This window comes from Lissotriton vulgaris, chromosome 4_1, assembly GCF_964263255.1.
Source record: "Lissotriton vulgaris chromosome 4_1, aLisVul1.2, whole genome shotgun sequence".
NCBI classification, from domain to species: domain Eukaryota; kingdom Metazoa; phylum Chordata; class Amphibia; order Caudata; family Salamandridae; genus Lissotriton; species Lissotriton vulgaris.
In genome coordinates this window covers 26,976,561-26,996,004 of record NC_141691.1, presented here as the reverse complement: position 1 = coordinate 26,996,004, position 19,444 = coordinate 26,976,561, and positions in this window count along the sequence as shown.

Here is a 19,444-nt window from a genome sequence, read left to right as displayed (position 1 = left end):
AGTACACGCTGCTAGGCCCTGTGTTACGTCACAGAGGTATTGTATCTCACCGGGTTCGCCATTCCCTTTTTTTTGTCTCAAAAGTATATCTAAATAACTTTAAACAGTATATGAGAGCAAGCAATAATCTAAAATATTTGAAACATTTCTATATTTCTAACTGTAATAAACTTATATTGTGATAACTATATTTTGTCAAAATCTCGTCGGGTACAGCCTCCTTGCGCGCCTGGAGCGCCATTGCCATGTGACCTTAAAAAAAGCATTTGATTGGTTCATAACATTTCCCATTGTAATAGTTGGACGACCTCACCCGTTTTACTCATTCTCTCTACAACGTTTGAAGAGAGACACCTCTTCTGCTTAGAAGGCTTTTTTGAAATGTGTTTTCTTGAATACATATATCTTGTACTATGAGTGTTTGTGCACAGTATTCGTGGCTCTACGGTGTAAGAAGTATCAGGAGCCACAGGCCGAGCGCACATCCTAGATCACATGTGACAATCAGTAAACAGCAATGTTCAGACCTCTTTTGCTGTACGCTCTGTTGTCAGGCTTTAGCAATATAGTAGTGTGTTACATGTGAAACGTGCAGATTCACATTTAACATGCATTGACTTGACTGCAATGAGTGTTATTACTGTGTATGACATAGATTCACTGCTGATCCTCCCTCCATCCGAGCACATTCACATGTGTATGCTTCGTGATAGCAACACTTTCAATAATACCGCACACCATTGACATTGGGTGTCTGCGCACAATCTTGAAAATGACATATAATGTTCACCATTCAATCTTTTCAAACACCATCTCATTAACAATAGTTTCCGCCCTCCAGACACATGCTACACTAATCTAAATTGCACACTCTGCATGGTCAAAACTACAAAAGAAACACACATAAGTACTCTTCCTGGCCAGACAGGAACTGAACAACGCCCAGGTCCCCGGAATAATTATTCACACCACTACGCTGGCCTGGCATATGCAAGCCCAGCCCACTTTGCCTACGTATAAATAGGATAACGATGACACCCTATATCCCAGTTCTTCCACACTGCTTCAGGTCATAAGGCCGCATCCACCTCGCATATCACAATGTGCAATATAAAAAAAAATGGATCCACAAGAGGTACACCATCCTGACAATCAACACGTGCTCTAAATTGTGAGCCCTACTGCCCGTCGTCTACGAAAGGGATCCATGAGGTGTACACTATCCTGCAATAAACACTCCATCTGAATTGTGGGCACTGCTGCCCGTATTGTTTTCTCACACAACAATGACAGCAGGTAAGCGGCCTGGGTGCACAAGACCTCCAATTGAGCAAGGTGCAGCGGGATGGTTGGGGTGCATCACCCTGGCTGCACAGGTGCAAACAAACAATGTTGCCATGCGTAATGATGTTATCTCTGACCTCATTCAGTCTCAATTCTGTCTCATTTTAAAGACCTGATGGACCGTACTGTAGGCCTGAGCAAGTGGGCAGCGGTGCCCTACAGACACCTCTTGAGCACGGTGCTGCGGGAGGGGTGGAGTGCATCACCCTGAGTGCGCACATGCAAAAAAGCGATGTTGCCATACATAATGATGTGATATCGGACCTCATTCAGTCACATCATTCTCAATTTAAGGACCTGCTGAACCGTATTGTAGGTCTGAGGCAGGGGGCAGTGCTGCCCTACAAACACGTGGCATTGGCTTTTTATGACACTGTAGTGAGCTCGTTACTAAGTATACATGCACACAGGCTTCCACCACTGCATTACACATGCACATTATGCTTCTAGATAGCACTCTGTTCCTTTCTATATAAACATTCATATAATGTATAATTATTTAACCATGTGAATTCTCGAGTACTCCATCTCCTCTTTGAACCACGATTACCACTAACAGTTGGTAGATTGAACTTCAAAAACGAAGGATGCACTCAATTCCTACTTTCTATCACGCTTGAAATACACATTCATTTACCTCCAGACGTTTCCACCATTAAACTATTTCTCCCTTTTCATACATTCCATTGACTGTCTCCAGAAGGGTGGAGTGGGAGCTGACCCCGCAATGATGCCCTGGTCATTCTGACACCTTCCATTGTGATATCAAGGCACCGCCCAAGACCCGAGACCTGGTCTACTGTACAAACGTACTCTGGACTCGGAGCTTGCACCAACTCGTCACGACACACCGGTGGTGGCAGGTGAGCAGTGAAGCCTCAATGTGCAAAACCTACAATTGAGCACAGTGCAGGGGAAGGGACTAGTGTGCAGCACCCTGGGTGCACTGGTGCATACAAGAAATGTTTCCGTAGCTAATCATGTAGGACTATATTATCAAAGAAAGGCAATAATATTATCACCACTTTAGCAGCAGGAAACTGCTGCTATTGCGCCTATAATGGGCTTGATAATATGCTGTTGTGAATTCCCATAGAAGCCCAGGTTAACACCAGAACCTGGGCTTCTATGGGAATTCACAAATTCATATTATCAAGCCAGTTTCCTGACTTTAAATCAGCAATAATGTTATGGCCGTTCCTTGATAATAAGGCCCATAATCTATGGCCTCATGTCTTTCATTTTAAGGACTTGCTGAACCACACTCTTTCTCACGATTCCAGCGTCCCAGACAAACAGATAATGGGAGGGTAAACACTAAGGGCTGAGTGCAGTAGGCCGATGCTCTGTCTCCTCTGTCTCCTCTTCCCTCTGTTCTTTTTACTCTACCCCCTTCTTCCTTCCACCCACTCCCCCTCCCTTCCATTCTCACTATTGTCCTTTCATCCGGATTTCCTTTATTTACCTCTTTAACATAGCACACATACTTATGTTTCATGTTTGTCTTGCAGGTCTCCTACGCTGCTGCCACTGGAGTCCAACCCACGTTTGTTTAAATATATTGTTTCTTCTATTAAAGTTACATTTCTATTTCTTTGTGTTTTAATTAAGGTTACCTTTTTTTCAAAAATTCAGAGTGTATAGTTGTTTTTTTTTTTGACAACACTTGTCTATTATTTATTGTGAAAATCATCTGTTTACAAGAGACTTTAAGGATAAAGTTATCTAATAGTAGAGTGTACCTACCAGACATATTCTAACTGACTATTAGACTAATGAAGGCTGGGTAATTGTACAACTGCAAGAGTTCTATGAGTGTATCACTTTATAACACCAGAAGTACTGCCCGTGTGATTTCCGAACAAATAAGGCTCTGCCTAGGACCACCGAGGCTTCAGGGACTGCCAAGGCCCACCCTGTATATTTAAATAAATACCCAGAGAGTGGCGACCCCCCAGACTTCAGTTTGCCTCAAACCCCGCCGAACAATTAGAAAACAATACCCAGGAAGGTGGGGGTCCCCTTGGCTGCAAAATGGCTCTATGCCCTTCCGCACCTAATATACATGTGACTTTAATATCCCCAGTCCTACAGAGACCCCCACAATATAATAATTGGATTGGCCATGATACATTACCCACCAGGGGCCTCATTTAAAAGAATGGGTGAGATCCCGCTTTTCTTTGTTTTTTGTTTCTTTTTTTATCTCCATGTTTACCATCCGCATCCCCTCCGTTAAATCGATACAAGGTGTTCCTCCTCTTGCTTCAAGTAGTCAAACAAGTATTTGCTATCACAGGGTGGAAGTCATGCACCAGCCCTCTAATAGCAAACAGAAATGTCCCGCAAAAGCACACCTCAGGACATGGTATGACCGGCGCCTGACATGACGTCCTCCGTAGGACCATGATCCATTTGTTAGCATACACGCATACTAACTCTACTTACAAACGTGTAGTACAGTGACCAGAATATAGTGAAGTAGCAGAGGAAGCACAATATATAAATCCTACCAGAAGTCAGATGACAGTTCAATGTGCCAACGACCGTGGCATGAGTAGAAACAACTACTCAAAGAAAATGGGTCTTCAGCACAACGGAACCAATTTTGAAATATTTGTGAGTGGTGCTTTCTTTCTTTCTGCACCTCATCACCAAACTTATGTAGTGAAGAAGCAGACTACAGTGGATCCAATAAGTAGATTTATAACAAGAAAACAAGACACTTGAAACAATCACCAACAGGAGCAGATAGCAAGGCAACCGTCTTCTCTAGTACCATGTACAAAGTCCACAAGGATCTCCGCATGAGAGCCCTACATTCTAACATTACATAATTAGATTCATGGTCATTCACCTGTACCGAATAAAAGCTTCATGAACTGAACATACTTATATTCTAGAAGAATTACATACTAATATTCTACTATGACTTACATTGGAATACTACACAGAGCACATAACTTTACAGCAATGGGCTCATGGTTTCATCAACAAGTATTTTGCTTCCCACTCCCTATATTGTATAAACCCAAACTAACGCTACTTCGACAGGTATAGTAAACCATCCAGAGCACATCACTTTACAGCAATGAGCTCACAATTTAGGCTCACAGTCTAATCCCTGAGTCTTCACACCAGTAGGGGTGAGTAGTTTTTTTCCCACTCCCTATATATTATAAACGCATACTAACACTACTTACACACTGTAGCAGTGATGTCATGAGTGATGTCACTGACCATGTCATGAGTGATATAATATGTGATGTCATCAGCAGTGCATTGCGGTGGCGCGAGTTATAGTTAGCTGAACTAACTATACCGGGGGAATTTCAAAGGGTTTGTATGAGTGAAATGTCCAGCTAACTATAACATGTGTAAAACCTATTGTTTTTTCACTGAATTTGCATGGTTTTTTGAATGCTAATTCCTAACTATAACGTGTGTGAAACCTATGTTTTTTTCAGTGAATTTGCAAGGTTTTTTCAATGCTAATTCCTAACTATAACGTGTGTGAAACCAATGGGTTTTTCAGTAAATTTGTACGGTTTTTTGAATGCTAATACCTCACTATAACATATTTAAAACCTATGGTTTTTTAAGTGAATTTCAAAGGTTTTGTAAAAGATAATGTTTAAATGTACTAATTATTAAATTTCTTTTTTTATACTAATTTCTCTTTTTTATAATAAATGTTTACATATTATTTTTCCCTTATTTATATTTCACATTTAATAATAAAATAATTATAAAACTAAGTACAAAAACTATTTTCTCCAATTTTGTTTATTTGCAAACTTTTCTTTTTTTTTTGTTATGATCACAAGGTTCGTGCACCGTAAGCACACTGTGAAAGCTCCGTGCGCTTACCCCTAAAAGTTTTTTTAATTTCAAAAACGTAATTTCTACGTATTTAAAGTAATTTTTAAAGGTAGACAATATCTGCTATAGTGAGGAAAATGGGTTTTTTAAACTTTTGAGAACAGTATATTACTTTTTAAAGCAATTACTAATCTTGCGAGTGTGCATCCTATGTAAGCGCTCTGTAAGTGCATTGTAAGAGTACGTAAGCCCTCGCTAATTGCTCCGTAAGCGCAAAGTAAGATTACGTCCAACCATGTGACCTTAAAACAAGAGATTCTATTGGTTTATTATACTTCCTACTCCAATTATTGAAAAAGCCCTCCCATGTTAATCATTCTTCTTTGACTTTCACAGAAGAACCATTTTTTTCTTCAGCTCCTGGGCCTTAGAAAAACAACTCCAAATGGCTGAACTTCCACAGGAATCTGATCATTCTTCATCTTCATCTGAAGAATTTGTAGAGGAACAGCCACGGCCTACCAAAAAAAAGGAATCCATTGTATGGAAATGTTTTACCTTCCCTGAAGGTTTAAAAAAAGTGAACGCTCCACTTGTCACATGTAAGATATGTGAAGCAGTACTATCTAGGGGTAATGCCAACAAGAAATATTTGTTTGGCACTCTCAGCATGGAACGCCATGTGAAGAACATCCACCCCAACAATTGGGCAAGAGCTGTAGTGCGAAGGTCAGAGAAGGAGCAGGGCTCTGCTCCAATCACTTCATCAGCACCACCACCACCACTTCCATCTACCATGATTCCAAACATCCAGCCTGAATTTAGGAATCTAATGAGTCGTTGCATTCATTGCAACAAATTAATTGCTTATGGCCAACAGTCCATAGAAGTTATTCTTGAGAAAAATAGCAGGCACAACTGCTCCCATTAATTTTTTCTTTTTTTTGTGGGTGTTTGTTCCTGTTGAACAATTGTTTCGTTTAAAAAGTTCATTTTTTCACCGTTTTTGCAGCAAATCAAGCCCCCCCTAAAAAAAACAGTTCATTTTAGAACTACCTCTACTGGTCAAAAAAAGGAACTATATTTCTATGTTTTTAAGTAAATGTTTGTCATAGTGAATGTCTAGTTCATAAATGAATGAATGAATATTAAAGTGCAAAACTATAAGGATGCGGTACAGCATAAATCTATAGGGTGTTTACCTATAGTATACTGTAGTACTTCCAAAGCACTGAAATGTAACATATGTATATAAATATGTTACAACTCTATGCTTCAATTTGCACTATTAGTGAAAGTGCGTGAATGCATTTATATGTATTAAGGGCAGTTTTATAATACTTTTGTGTGTCTTTTACACAACAGTTTCATCAAATTTGGGATGCAGCGGTGGTACAAAAGATGCACCATAAAGTAAGGTTTTTAAAATATGATGTACTTGCAAGGTGCATCATATTGTAAAACTATGCACCAAAAGGAGGCTTTCCTGTATACATGGGTAATGATCGGTGCAGGAACGCCTCCTAAAAGTGAATATGAGAAATTTATAATATTTCATTCAGTCACTTTTGCACTTATACTATGTACAAATTCGCCACCTGTTTGCAACAGAAAGCAAAGGGGATTACGCGAAAGTGAGCGCAAAAGGGAAGGGGTGTGAGAAAGAGTCAGGAGGAAGTGGAGTGGGGGAAGGGGAGTGACGGTGAGTGAAGGGTTAGTGACAGTTAAGAAATGGATAAGAGGGTAAGGGAAGGGGAATAAGGGGGAAGAAAAAAAATTAAAAGAGAGGGAAAGTAAATGAGGGAGAGAGGAGGAGTGGTAGAAAGAGAAAGGAAAGAAGATTAAGTGTAAGGGAGAGAGAGAGAGAGAGGGAGAGCAATGAACTGAGAAAAAGTGAGGCAGTTATTCTGTCACAATAAGAGAGTGCTAAGAAACTATGTTTTGTTTATAATACTTACCTTATAAATAATGAAAAGTTAGACAGTGATGAGAAAGTATTTTTTTATTTGTTATACTTACCTTCTAGGAAATAAAATAAGTTAATTAAATATTTCTAATAAATATAATATCTGTGAAAGAGAAAAAAAATGAACTATAATAAATACAATATATGTTTCACAATACAAGAGAAAAGGAACGAGACTAAGAGTCAGGAAAGGAAAGTAAGTCAAGTCAAGTCAAGTCAAAGAATTTATATAGCGCACTACATACCCAGAGGGTTTCAAGGCGCTTAGGGAGGGGAGGAGGATTACTTGTCAAATATTCACGTTTTAAGTTGCTTTCTGAATGCTAGGTGGTTCTGGGTAAGGCGAAGGTAAGTGGGGAGTGAGTTCCATGTTTTAGGAGCCAGGTATGTGAAGGATCTGCCTCCCATTATGGTCTTGTTGATGCGAGGTACAGTGGCGAGGGCTTGGCTGGAAGAGCGTAGTTGGCGGGAGGGGGTGTAGAAGGACAGTCGTGAGTTCAGGCATTCTGGTCCGATGTCGTAGAGTGATTTGTGTGCGTGGGTTAGCAGTCGGAAAGTGATCCTCTTATTGACGGGTAGCCAGTGGAGGTCTTTCAGGTGGCCAGAGATGTGTTCGTTGCGCGGGATGTCTAATATGATCCTGGCTGAGGCATTTTGGATTTGTTGGAGTTTCTTCTGGAGTTTAGCGGTAGTACCTGCGTAGAGGGTGTTTCCGTAGTCCAGTCGGCTCGTGACCAGAGCATGGGTGACTGTTTTTCTGGTTTCGGTGGGGATCCAGCGAAATGTTTTTTTGAGCATGCGGAGAATGTTGAAGCAGGATGAGGATACGGCGCTGACTTGTCTGTTCATTGAGAGTGAAGAGTCCAGGATAACGCCTAGGTTCCGTGCGTGGTCTGTCGGGATGGGTGCTTTTCAAAGGGCTTCCGGCCACCAAGAGTCGTCCCATGCAGAGGGGGATGTACCTAAGATGAGGACTTCTGTTTTATCTGAGTTCAGTTTCAGACGGCTGTGTTTCATCCATTCGGCAACTTCTTTCATTCCTTCGTGTAGGTTAGTTTTGGCGGTACTGGGGTCGTTGGTGAGAGAAAGGATCAGTTGAGTGTCATCCGCGTAAGAGATGATGTTAAGGTTGTGTTGGCGGGCGATGGCCGCGAGGGGGCTCATGTATACGTTGAAAAGGGTGGGGCTGAGTGAAGATCCTTGTGGTACGCCGCAGAGGACTTCAGTGTATTTACAACAAGGGGTGGTGAGGGACAGAGTCTCTGAATTAAGCAGAAAGCTCTCACCCAGTCAAGAGATCAGGGCTAGATCCAACACCGTTTTTTAGCTCACTGCACCATCCCAGTTTCAGAACCTGGCTGTATGCAAATTAGTCTGTTCCTGTCCCAGTGCATGATGGGAACAGGGCAAACCAAACTACAAAAGCCAATTCTTACACTGGGAAGGAAACAAGCTCCCGGGGACCGGTTTCTGGCATTACAGCTGTCTTCGGCCTGGTTTGCTTGAATCCTGATGGTGCAATGAGCAAGGGTCTCACATCTGAGAATACCCTTCCACGCTTAGGGTGGACAAAAATATTTACAACAAGGGGTGGTGAGGGACAGAGTCTCTGAATTAAGCAGAAAGCTCTCACCCAGTCAAGAGATCAGGGCTAGATCCAACACCGTTTTTTAGCTCACTGCACCATCCCAGTTTCAGAACCTGGCTGTATGCAAATTAGTCTGTTCCTGTCCCAGTGCATGATGGGAACAGGGCAAACCAAACTACAAAAGCCAATTCTTACACTGGGAAGGAAACAAGCTCCCGGGGACCGGTTTCTGGCATTACAGCCGTCTTCGGCCCGGTTTGCTTGAATCCTGATGGTGCAATGAGCAAGGGTCTCACATCTGAGAATACCCTTCCACGCTTAGGGTGGACAAAAATATTTACAACAAGGGGTGGTGAGGGACAGAGTCTCTGAATTAAGCAGAAAGCTCTCACCCAGTCAAGAGATCAGGGCTAGATCCAACACCGTTTTTTAGCTCACTGCACCATCCCAGTTTCAGAACCTGGCTGTATGCAAATTAGTCTGTTCCTGTCCCAGTGCATGATGGGAACAGGGCAAACCAAACTACAAAAGCCAATTCTTACACTGGGAAGGAAACAAGCTCCCGGGGACCGGTTTCTGGCATTACAGCCGTCTTCGGCCCGGTTTGCTTGAATCCTGATGGTGCAATGAGCAAGGGTCTCACATCTGAGAATACCCTTCCACGCTTAGGGTGGACAAAAATATTTACAACAAGGGGTGGTGAGGGACAGAGTCTCTGAATTAAGCAGAAAGCTCTCACCCAGTCAAGAGATCAGGGCTAGATCCAACACCGTTTTTTAGCTCACTGCACCATCCCAGTTTCAGAACCTGGCTGTATGCAAATTAGTCTGTTCCTGTCCCAGTGCATGATGGGAACAGGGCAAACCAAACTACAAAAGCCAATTCTTACACTGGGAAGGAAACAAGCTCCCGGGGACCGGTTTCTGGCATTACAGCCGTCTTCGGCCCGGTTTGCTTGAATCCTGATGGTGCAATGAGCAAGGGTCTCACATCTGAGAATACCCTTCCACGCTTAGGGTGGACAAAAATATTTACAACAAGGGGTGGTGAGGGACAGAGTCTCTGAATTAAGCAGAAAGCTCTCACCCAGTCAAGAGATCAGGGCTAGATCCAACACCGTTTTTTAGCTCACTGCACCATCCCAGTTTCAGAACCTGGCTGTATGCAAATTAGTCTGTTCCTGTCCCAGTGCATGATGGGAACAGGGCAAACCAAACTACAAAAGCCAATTCTTACACTGGGAAGGAAACAAGCTCCCGGGGACCGGTTTCTGGCATTACAGCCGTCTTCGGCCCGGTTTGCTTGAATCCTGATGGTGCAATGAGCAAGGGTCTCACATCTGAGAATACCCTTCCACGCTTAGGGTGGACAAAAATATTTACAACAAGGGGTGGTGAGGGACAGAGTCTCTGAATTAAGCAGAAAGCTCTCACCCAGTCAAGAGATCAGGGCTAGATCCAACACCGTTTTTTAGCTTACTGCACCATCCCAGTTTCAGAACCTGGCTGTATGCAAATTAGTCTGTTCCTGTCCCAGTGCATGATGGGAACAGGGCAAACCAAACTACAAAAGCCAATTCTTACACTGGGAAGGAAACAAGCTCCCGGGGACCGGTTTCTGGCATTACAGCCGTCTTCGGCCCGGTTTGCTTGAATCCTGATGGTGCAATGAGCAAGGGTCTCACATCTGAGAATACCCTTCCACGCTTAGGGTGGACAAAAATATTTACAACAAGGGGTGGTGAGGGACAGAGTCTCTGAATTAAGCAGAAAGCTCTCACCCAGTCAAGAGATCAGGGCTAGATCCAACACCATTTTTTAGCTCACTGCACCATCCCAGTTTCAGAACCTGGCTGTATGCAAATTAGTCTGTTCCTGTCCCAGTGCATGATGGGAACAGGGCAAACCAAACTACAAAAGCCAATTCTTACACTGGGAAGGAAACAAGCTCCCGGGGACCGGTTTCTGGCATTACAGCCGTTTTCGGCCCGGTTTGCTTGAATCCTGATGGTGCAATGAGCAAGGGTCTCACATCTGAGAATACCCTTCCACGCTTAGGGTGGACAAAAATATTTACAACAAGGGGTGGTGAGGGACAGAGTCTCTGAATTAAGCAGAAAGCTCTCACCCAGTCAAGAGATCAGGGCTAGATCCAACACCGTTTTTTAGCTCACTGCACCATCCCAGTTTCAGAACCTGGCTGTATGCAAATTAGTCTGTTCCTGTCCCAGTGCATGATGGGAACAGGGCAAACCAAACTACAAAAGCCAATTCTTACACTGGGAAGGAAACAAGCTCCCGGGGACCGGTTTCTGGCATTACAGCCGTCTTCGGCCCGGTTTGCTTGAATCCTGATGGTGCAATGAGCAAAGGTCTCACATCTGAGAATACCCTTCCACGCTTAGGGTGGACAAAAATATTTACAACAAGGGGTGGTGAGGGACAGAGTCTCTGAATTAAGCAGAAAGCTCTCACCCAGTCAAGAGATCAGGGCTAGATCCAACACCGTTTTTTAGCTCACTGCACCATCACAGTTTCAGAACCTGGCTGTATGCAAATTAGTCTGTTCCTGTCCCAGTGCATGATGGGAACAGGGCAAACCAAACTACAAAAGCCAATTCTTACACTGGGAAGGAAACAAGCTCCCGGGGACCGGTTTCTGGCATTACAGCCGTCTTCGGCCCGGTTTGCTTGAATCCTGATGGTGCAATGAGCAAGGGTCTCACATCTGAGAATACCCTTCCACGCTTAGGGTGGACAAAAATATTTACAACAAGGGGTGGTGAGGGACAGAGTCTCTGAATTAAGCAGAAAGCTCTCACCCAGTCAAGAGATCAGGGCTAGATCCAACACCGTTTTTTAGCTCACTGCACCATCCCAGTTTCAGAACCTGGCTGTATGCAAATTAGTCTGTTCCTGTCCCAGTGCATGATGGGAACAGGGCAAACCAAACTACAAAAGCCAATTCTTACACTGGGAAGGAAACAAGCTCCCGGGGACCGGTTTCTGGCATTACAGCCGTCTTCGGCACGGTTTGCTTGAATCCTGATGGTGCAATGAGCAAGGGTCTCACATCTGAGAATACCCTTCCACGCTTAGGGTGGACAAAAATATTTACAACATGGGGTGGTGAGGGACAGAGTCTCTGAATTAAGCAGAAAGCTCTCACCCAGTCAAGAGATCAGGGCTAGATCCAACACCGTTTTTTAGCTCACTGCACCATCCCAGTTTCAGAACCTGGCTGTATGCAAATTAGTCTGTTCCTGTCCCAGTGCATGATGGGAACAGGCCAAACCAAACTACAAAAGCCAATTCTTACACTGGGAAGGAAACAAGCTCCCGGGGACCGGTTTCTGGCATTACAGCCGTCTTCGGCCCGGTTTGCTTGAATCCTGATGGTGCAATGAGCAAGGGTCTCACATCTGAGAATACCCTTCCACGCTTAGGGTGGACAAAAATATTTACAACAAGGGGTGGTGAGGGACAGAGTCTCTGAATTAAGCAGAAAGCTCTCACCCAGTCAAGGGATCAGGGCTAGATCCAACACCGTTTTTTAGCTCACTGCACCATCCCAGTTTCAGAACCTGGCTGTATGCAAATTAGTCTGTTCCTGTCCCAGTGCATGATGGGAACAGGGAAAACCAAACTACAAAAGCCAATTCTTACACTGGGAAGGAAACAAGCTCCCGGGGACCGGTTTCTGGCATTACAGCCGTCTTCGGCCCGGTTTGCTTGAATCCTGATGGTGCAATGAGCAAGGGTCTCACATCTGAGAATACCCTTCCACGCTTAGGGTGGACAAAAATATTTACAACAAGGGGTGGTGAGGGACAGAGTCTCTGAATTAAGCAGAAAGCTCTCACCCAGTCAAGAGATCAGGGCTAGATCCAACACCGTTTTTTAGCTCACTGCACCATCACAGTTTCAGAACCTGGCTGTATGCAAATTAGTCTGTTCCTGTCCCAGTGCATGATGGGAACAGGGCAAACCAAACTACAAAAGCCAATTCTTACACTGGGAAGGAAACAAGCTCCCGGGGACCGGTTTCTGGCATTACAGCCGTCTTCGGCCCGGTTTGCTTGAATCCTGATGGTGCAATGAGCAAGGGTCTCACATCTGAGAATACCCTTCCACGCTTAGGGTGGACAAAAATATTTACAACAAGGGGTGGTGAGGGACAGAGTCTCTGAATTAAGCAGAAAGCTCTCACCCAGTCAAGAGATCAGGGCTAGATCCAACACCGTTTTTTAGCTCACTGCACCATCCCAGTTTCAGAACTTGGCTGTATGCAAATTAGTCTGTTCCTGTCCCAGTGCATGATGGGAACAGGGCAAACCAAACTACAAAAGCCAATTCTTACACTGGGAAGGAAAAAAGCTCCCGGGGACCGGTTTCTGGCATTACAGCCGTCTTCGGCCCGGTTTGCTTGAATCCTGATGGTGCAATGAGCAAGGGTCTCACATCTGAGAATACCCTTCCACGCTTAGGGTGGACAAAAATATTTACAACAAGGGGTGGTGAGGGACAGAGTCTCTGAATTAAGCAGAAAGCTCTCACCCAGTCAAGAGATCAGGGCTAGATCCAACACCGTTTTTTAGCTCACTGCACCATCCAAGTTTCAGAACCTTGCTGTATGCAAATGAGTCTGTTCCTGTCCCAGTGCATGATGGGAACAGGGCAAACCAAACTACAAAAGCCAATTCTTACACTGGGAAGGAAACAAGCTCCCGGGGACCGGTTTCTGGCATTACAGCCGTCTTCGGCCCGGTTTGCTTGAATCCTGATGGTGCAATGAGCAAGGGTCTCACATCTGAGAATACCCTTCCACGCTTAGGGTGGACAAAAATATTTACAACAAGGGGTGGTGAGGGACAGAGTCTCTGAATTAAGCAGAAAGCTCTCACCCAGTCAAGAGATCAGGGCTAGATCCAACACCGTTTTTTAGCTCACTGCACCATCCCAGTTTCAGAACCTGGCTGTATGCAAATTAGTCTGTTCCTGTCCCAGTGCATAATGGGAACAGGGCAAACCAAACTACAAAAGCCAATTCTTACACTGGGAAGGAAACAAGCTCCCGGGGACCGGTTTCTGGCATTACAGCCGTCTTCGGCCCGGTTTGCTTGAATCCTGATGGTGCAATGAGCAAGGGTCTCACATCTGAGAATACCCTTCCACGCTTAGGGTGGACAAAAATATTTACAACAAGGGGTGGTGAGGGACAGAGTCTCTGAATTAAGCAGAAAGCTCTCACCCAGTCAAGAGATCAGGGCTAGATCCAACACCGTTTTTTAGCTCACTGCACCATCCCAGTTTCAGAACCTGGCTGTATGCAAATTAGTCTGTTCCTGTCCCAGTGCATGATGGGAACAGGGCAAACCAAACTACAAAAGCCAACTCTTACACTGGGAAGGAAACAAGCTCCCGGGGACCGGTTTCTGGCATTACAGCCGTCTTCGGCCCGGTTTGCTTGAATCCTGATGGTGCAATGAGCAAGGGTCTCACATCTGAGAATACCCTTCCACGCTTAGGGTGGACAAAAATATTTACAACATGGGGTGGTGAGGGACAGAGTCTCTGAATTAAGCAGAAAGCTCTCACCCAGTCAAGAGATCAGGGCTAGATCCAACACCGTTTTTTAGCTCACTGCACCATCCCAGTTTCAGAACCTGGCTGTATGCAAATTAGTCTGTTCCTGTCCCAGTGCATGATGGGAACAGGGCAAACCAAACTACAAAAGCCAATTCTTACACTGGGAAGGAAACAAGCTCCCGGGGACCGGTTTCTGGCATTACAGCCGTCTTCGGCCCGGTTTGCTTGAATCCTGATGGTGCAATGAGCAAGGGTCTCACATCTGAGAATACCCTTCCACGCTTAGGGTGGACAAAAATATTTACAACAAGGGGTGGTGAGGGACAGAGTCTCTGAATTAAGCAGAAAGCTCTCACCCAGTCAAGAGATCAGGGCTAGATCCAACACCGTTTTTTAGCTCACTGCACCATCCCAGTTTCAGAATCTGGCTGTATGCAAATTAGTCTGTTCCTGTCCCAGTGCATGATGGGAACAGGGAAAACCAAACTACAAAAGCCAATTCTTACACTGGGAAGGAAACAAGCTCCCGGGGACTGGTTTCTGGCATTACAGCCGTCTTCGGCCCGGTTTGCTTGAATCCTGATGGTGCAATGAGCAAGGGTCTCACATCTGAGAATACCCTTCCACGCTTAGGGTGGACAAAAATATTTACAACAAGGGGTGGTGAGGGACAGAGTCTCTGAATTAAGCAGAAAGCTCTCACCCAGTCAAGAGATCAGGGCTAGATCCAACACCGTTTTTTAGCTCACTGCACCATCACAGTTTCAGAACCTGGCTGTATGCAAATTAGTCTGTTCCTGTCCCAGTGCATGATGGGAACAGGGCAAACCAAACTACAAAAGCCAATTCTTACACTGGGAAGGAAACAAGCTCCCGGGGACCGGTTTCTGGCATTACAGCCGTCTTCGGCCCGGTTTGCTTGAATCCTGATGGTGCAATGAGCAAGGGTCTCACATCTGAGAATACCCTTCCACGCTTAGGGTGGACAAAAATATTTACAACAAGGGGTGGTGAGGGACAGAGTCTCTGAATTAAGCAGAAAGCTCTCACCCAGTCAAGAGATCAGGGCTAGATCCAACACCGTTTTTTAGCTCACTGCACCATCCCAGTTTCAGAACCTGGCTGTATGCAAATTAGTCTGTTCCTGTCCCAGTGCATGATGGGAACAGGGCAAACCAAACTACAAAAGCCAATTCTTACACTGGGAAGGAAAAAAGCTCCCGGGGACCGGTTTCTGGCATTACAGCCGTCTTCGGCCCGGTTTGCTTGAATCCTGATGGTGCAATGAGCAAGGGTCTCACATCTGAGAATACCCTTCCACGCTTAGGGTGGACAAAAATATTTACAACAAGGGGTGGTGAGGGACAGAGTCTCTGAATTAAGCAGAAAGCTCTCACCCAGTCAAGAGATCAGGGCTAGATCCAACACCGTTTTTTAGCTCACTGCACCATCACAGTTTCAGAACCTGGCTGTATGCAAATTAGTCTGTTCCTGTCCCAGTGCATGATGGGAACAGGGCAAACCAAACTACAAAAGCCAATTCTTACACTGGGAAGGAAACAAGCTCCCGGGGACCGGTTTCTGGCATTACAGCCGTCTTCGGCCCGGTTTGCTTGAATCCTGATGGTGCAATGAGCAAGGGTCTCACATCTGAGAATACCCTTCCACGCTTAGGGTGGACAAAAATATTTACAACAAGGGGTGGTGAGGGACAGAGTCTCTGAATTAAGCAGAAAGCTCTCACCCAGTCAAGAGATCAGGGCTAGATCCAACACCGTTTTTTAGCTCACTGCACCATCCCAGTTTCAGAACCTGGCTGTATGCAAATTAGTCTGTTCCTGTCCCAGTGCATGATGGGAACAGGGAAAACCAAACTACAAAAAAGCCAATTCTTACACTGGGAAGGAAACAAGCTCCCGGGGACCGGTTTCTGGCATTACAGCCGTCTTCGGCCCGGTTTGCTTGAATCCTGATGGTGCAATGAGCAAGGGTCTCACATCTGAGAATACCCTTCCACGCTTAGGGTGGACAAAAATATTTACAACAAGGGGTGGTGAGGGACAGAGTCTCTGAATTAAGCAGAAAGCTCTCACCCAGTCAAGAGATCAGGGCTAGATCCAACACCGTTTTTTAGCTCACTGCACCATCACAGTTTCAGAACCTGGCTGTATGCAAATTAGTCTGTTCCTGTCCCAGTGCATGATGGGAACAGGGCAAACCAAACTACAAAAGCCAATTCTTACACTGGGAAGGAAACAAGCTCCCGGGGACCGGTTTCTGGCATTACAGCCGTCTTCGGCCCGGTTTGCTTGAATCCTGATGGTGCAATGAGCAAGGGTCTCACATCTGAGAATACCCTTCCACGCTTAGGGTGGACAAAAATATTTACAACAAGGGGTGGTGAGGGACAGAGTCTCTGAATTAAGCAGAAAGCTCTCACCCAGTCAAGAGATCAGGGCTAGATCCAACACCGTTTTTTAGCTCACTGCACCATCCCAGTTTCAGAACCTGGCTGTATGCAAATTAGTCTGTTCCTGTCCCAGTGCATGATGGGAACAGGGCAAACCAAACTACAAAAGCCAATTCTTACACTGGGAAGGAAAAAAGCTCCCGGGGACCGGTTTCTGGCATTACAGCCGTCTTCGGCCCGGTTTGCTTGAATCCTGATGGTGCAATGAGCAAGGGTCTCACATCTGAGAATACCCTTCCACACTTAGGGTGGACAAAAATATTTACAACAAGGGGTGGTGAGGGACAGAGTCTCTGAATTAAGCAGAAAGCTCTCACCCAGTCAAGAGATCAGGGCTAGATCCAACACCGTTTTTTAGCTCACTGCACCATCACAGTTTCAGAACCTGGCTGTATGCAAATTAGTCTGTTCCTGTCCTAGTGCATGATGGGAACAGGGCAAACCAAACTACAAAAGCCAATTCTTACACTGGGAAGGAAACAAGCTCCCGGGGAGAAATGGATAAGAGGGTAAGGGAAGGGGAATAAGGGGGAAGAAAAAAAATTAAAAGAGAGGGAAAGTAAATGAGGGAGAGAGGAGGAGTGGTAGAAAGAGAAAGGAAAGAAGATTAAGTGTAAGGGAGAGAGAGAGAGAGAGGGAGAGCAATGAACTGAGAAAAAGTGAGGCAGTTATTCTGTCACAATAAGAGAGTGCTAAGAAACTATTTTTTGTTTATAATACTTACCTCATAAATAATGAAAAGTTAGACAGTGATGAGAAAGTATTTTTTTATTTGTTATACTTACCTTCTAGGAAATAAAATAAGTTAATTAAATATTTCTAATAAATATAATATCTGTGAAAGAGAAAAAAAATGAACTATAATAAATACAATATATGTTTCACAATACAAGAGAAAAGGAACGAGACTAAGAGTCAGGAAAGGAAAGTAAGTCAAGTCAAGTCAAGTCAAAGAATTTATATAGCGCACTACATACCCAGAGGGTTTCAAGGCGCTTAGGGAGGGGAGGAGGATTACTTGTCAAATATCCACGTTTTAAGTTGCTTTCTGAATGCTAGGTGGTTCTGGGTAAGGCGAAGGTAAGTGGGGAGTGAGTTCCATGTTTTAGCAGCCAGGTATGAGAAGGATCTGCCTCCCATGGTGGTCTTGTTGATGCGAGGTACAGTGGCGAGGGCTTGGCTGGAAGAGCGTAGTTGGCGGGAGGGGGTGTAGAAGGACAGTCGTGAGTTCAGGCATTCTGGTCCGATGTCGTAGAGTGATTTGTGTGCGTGGGTTAGCAGTCGGAAAGTGATCCTCTTATTGACGGGTAGCCAGTGGAGGTCTTTCAGGTGGCCAGAGATGTGTTCGTTGCGCTGGATGTCTAATATGATCCTGGCTGAGGCATTTTGGATTCGTTGGAGTTTCTTCTGGAGTTTAGCGGTAGTACCTGCGTAGAGGGTGTTTCCGTAGTCCAGTCGGCTCGTGACCAGAGCATGGGTGACTGTTTTTCTGGTTTCGGTGGGGATCCAGCGAAATGTTTTTTTGAGCATGCAGAGAATGTTGAAGCAGGATGAGGATACGGCGCTGACTTGTCTGTTCATTGAGAGTGAAGAGTCCAGGATAACGCCTAGGTTCCGTGCGTGGTCTGTCGGGATGGGTGCTTTTCCAAGGGCTTCCGGCCACCAAGAGTCGTCCCATGCAGAGGGGGATGTACCTAAGATGAGGACTTCTGTTTTATCTGAGTTCAGTTTCAGACGGCTGTGTTTCATCCATTCGGCAACTTCTTTCATTCCTTCGTGTAGGTTAGTTTTGGCGGTGCTGGGGTCGTTGGTGAGAGAAAGGATCAGTTGAGTGTCATCCGCGTAAGAGATGATATTAAGGTTGTGTTGGCGGGCGATGGCTGCGAGGGGGCTCATGTATACGTTGAAAAGGGTGGGGCTGAGTGAAGATCCTTGTGGTACGCCGCAGATGACTTCAGTGGCCTCTGAATTGAATGGTGGGAGGCGGACTTTCTGGGTTCTTCCGGAGAGGAACGAGGTGATCCATTCCAGTGCTTTTCCTTGTATTCCGATGTTTCTGAGGCGTTGTAAAAGGGTGTTGTGGCAGACTTTGTCGAAGGCTGCAGAGAGGTCGAGGAGGATGAGGGCGACTGTGTCTCCATTGTCCAGTAGAGTTCGAATGTCGTCTGTTGCTGCGATGAGGGCGGTCTCAGTGCTGTGTTTTGCTCGGAAGCCAGATTGTGAGGAGTCGAGGGATTTGTTGGCTTCGAGGAAAGCGGCGAGCTGGTTGTTGACAGCTTTCTCGATTACTTTGGCCAGGAATGGAAGGAGCGAGATGGGGCGGTAATTTTTGAGTTCGGTGGGGTCCGCTGTGGGTTTTTTCAGAAGGGCGGTGAGTTCAGCGTGTTTCCAGCTTTCCGGGAAGGTGGCGGAGTTGAAGGAGCAGTTGATGACCTCTTGGAGGTGCGGTGCTATGACGGAGTCTGCTTTGTTGAAGATGTGGTGAGGACATGGGTCTGTGGGGGATCCTGAGTGGATGGAGTTCATCAGGCGGATGGTGTCCTCAGTGGAGATCGGGTTCCACCCGTTGAGGGTGTTCAAGGGGGGAGAATGTTCAGCATATGGTTGGGTGGGTTGGTCTCCGGGTTGGTTGTCGAAGCTGTTGTGGATGTCTGCAATTTTGTTGT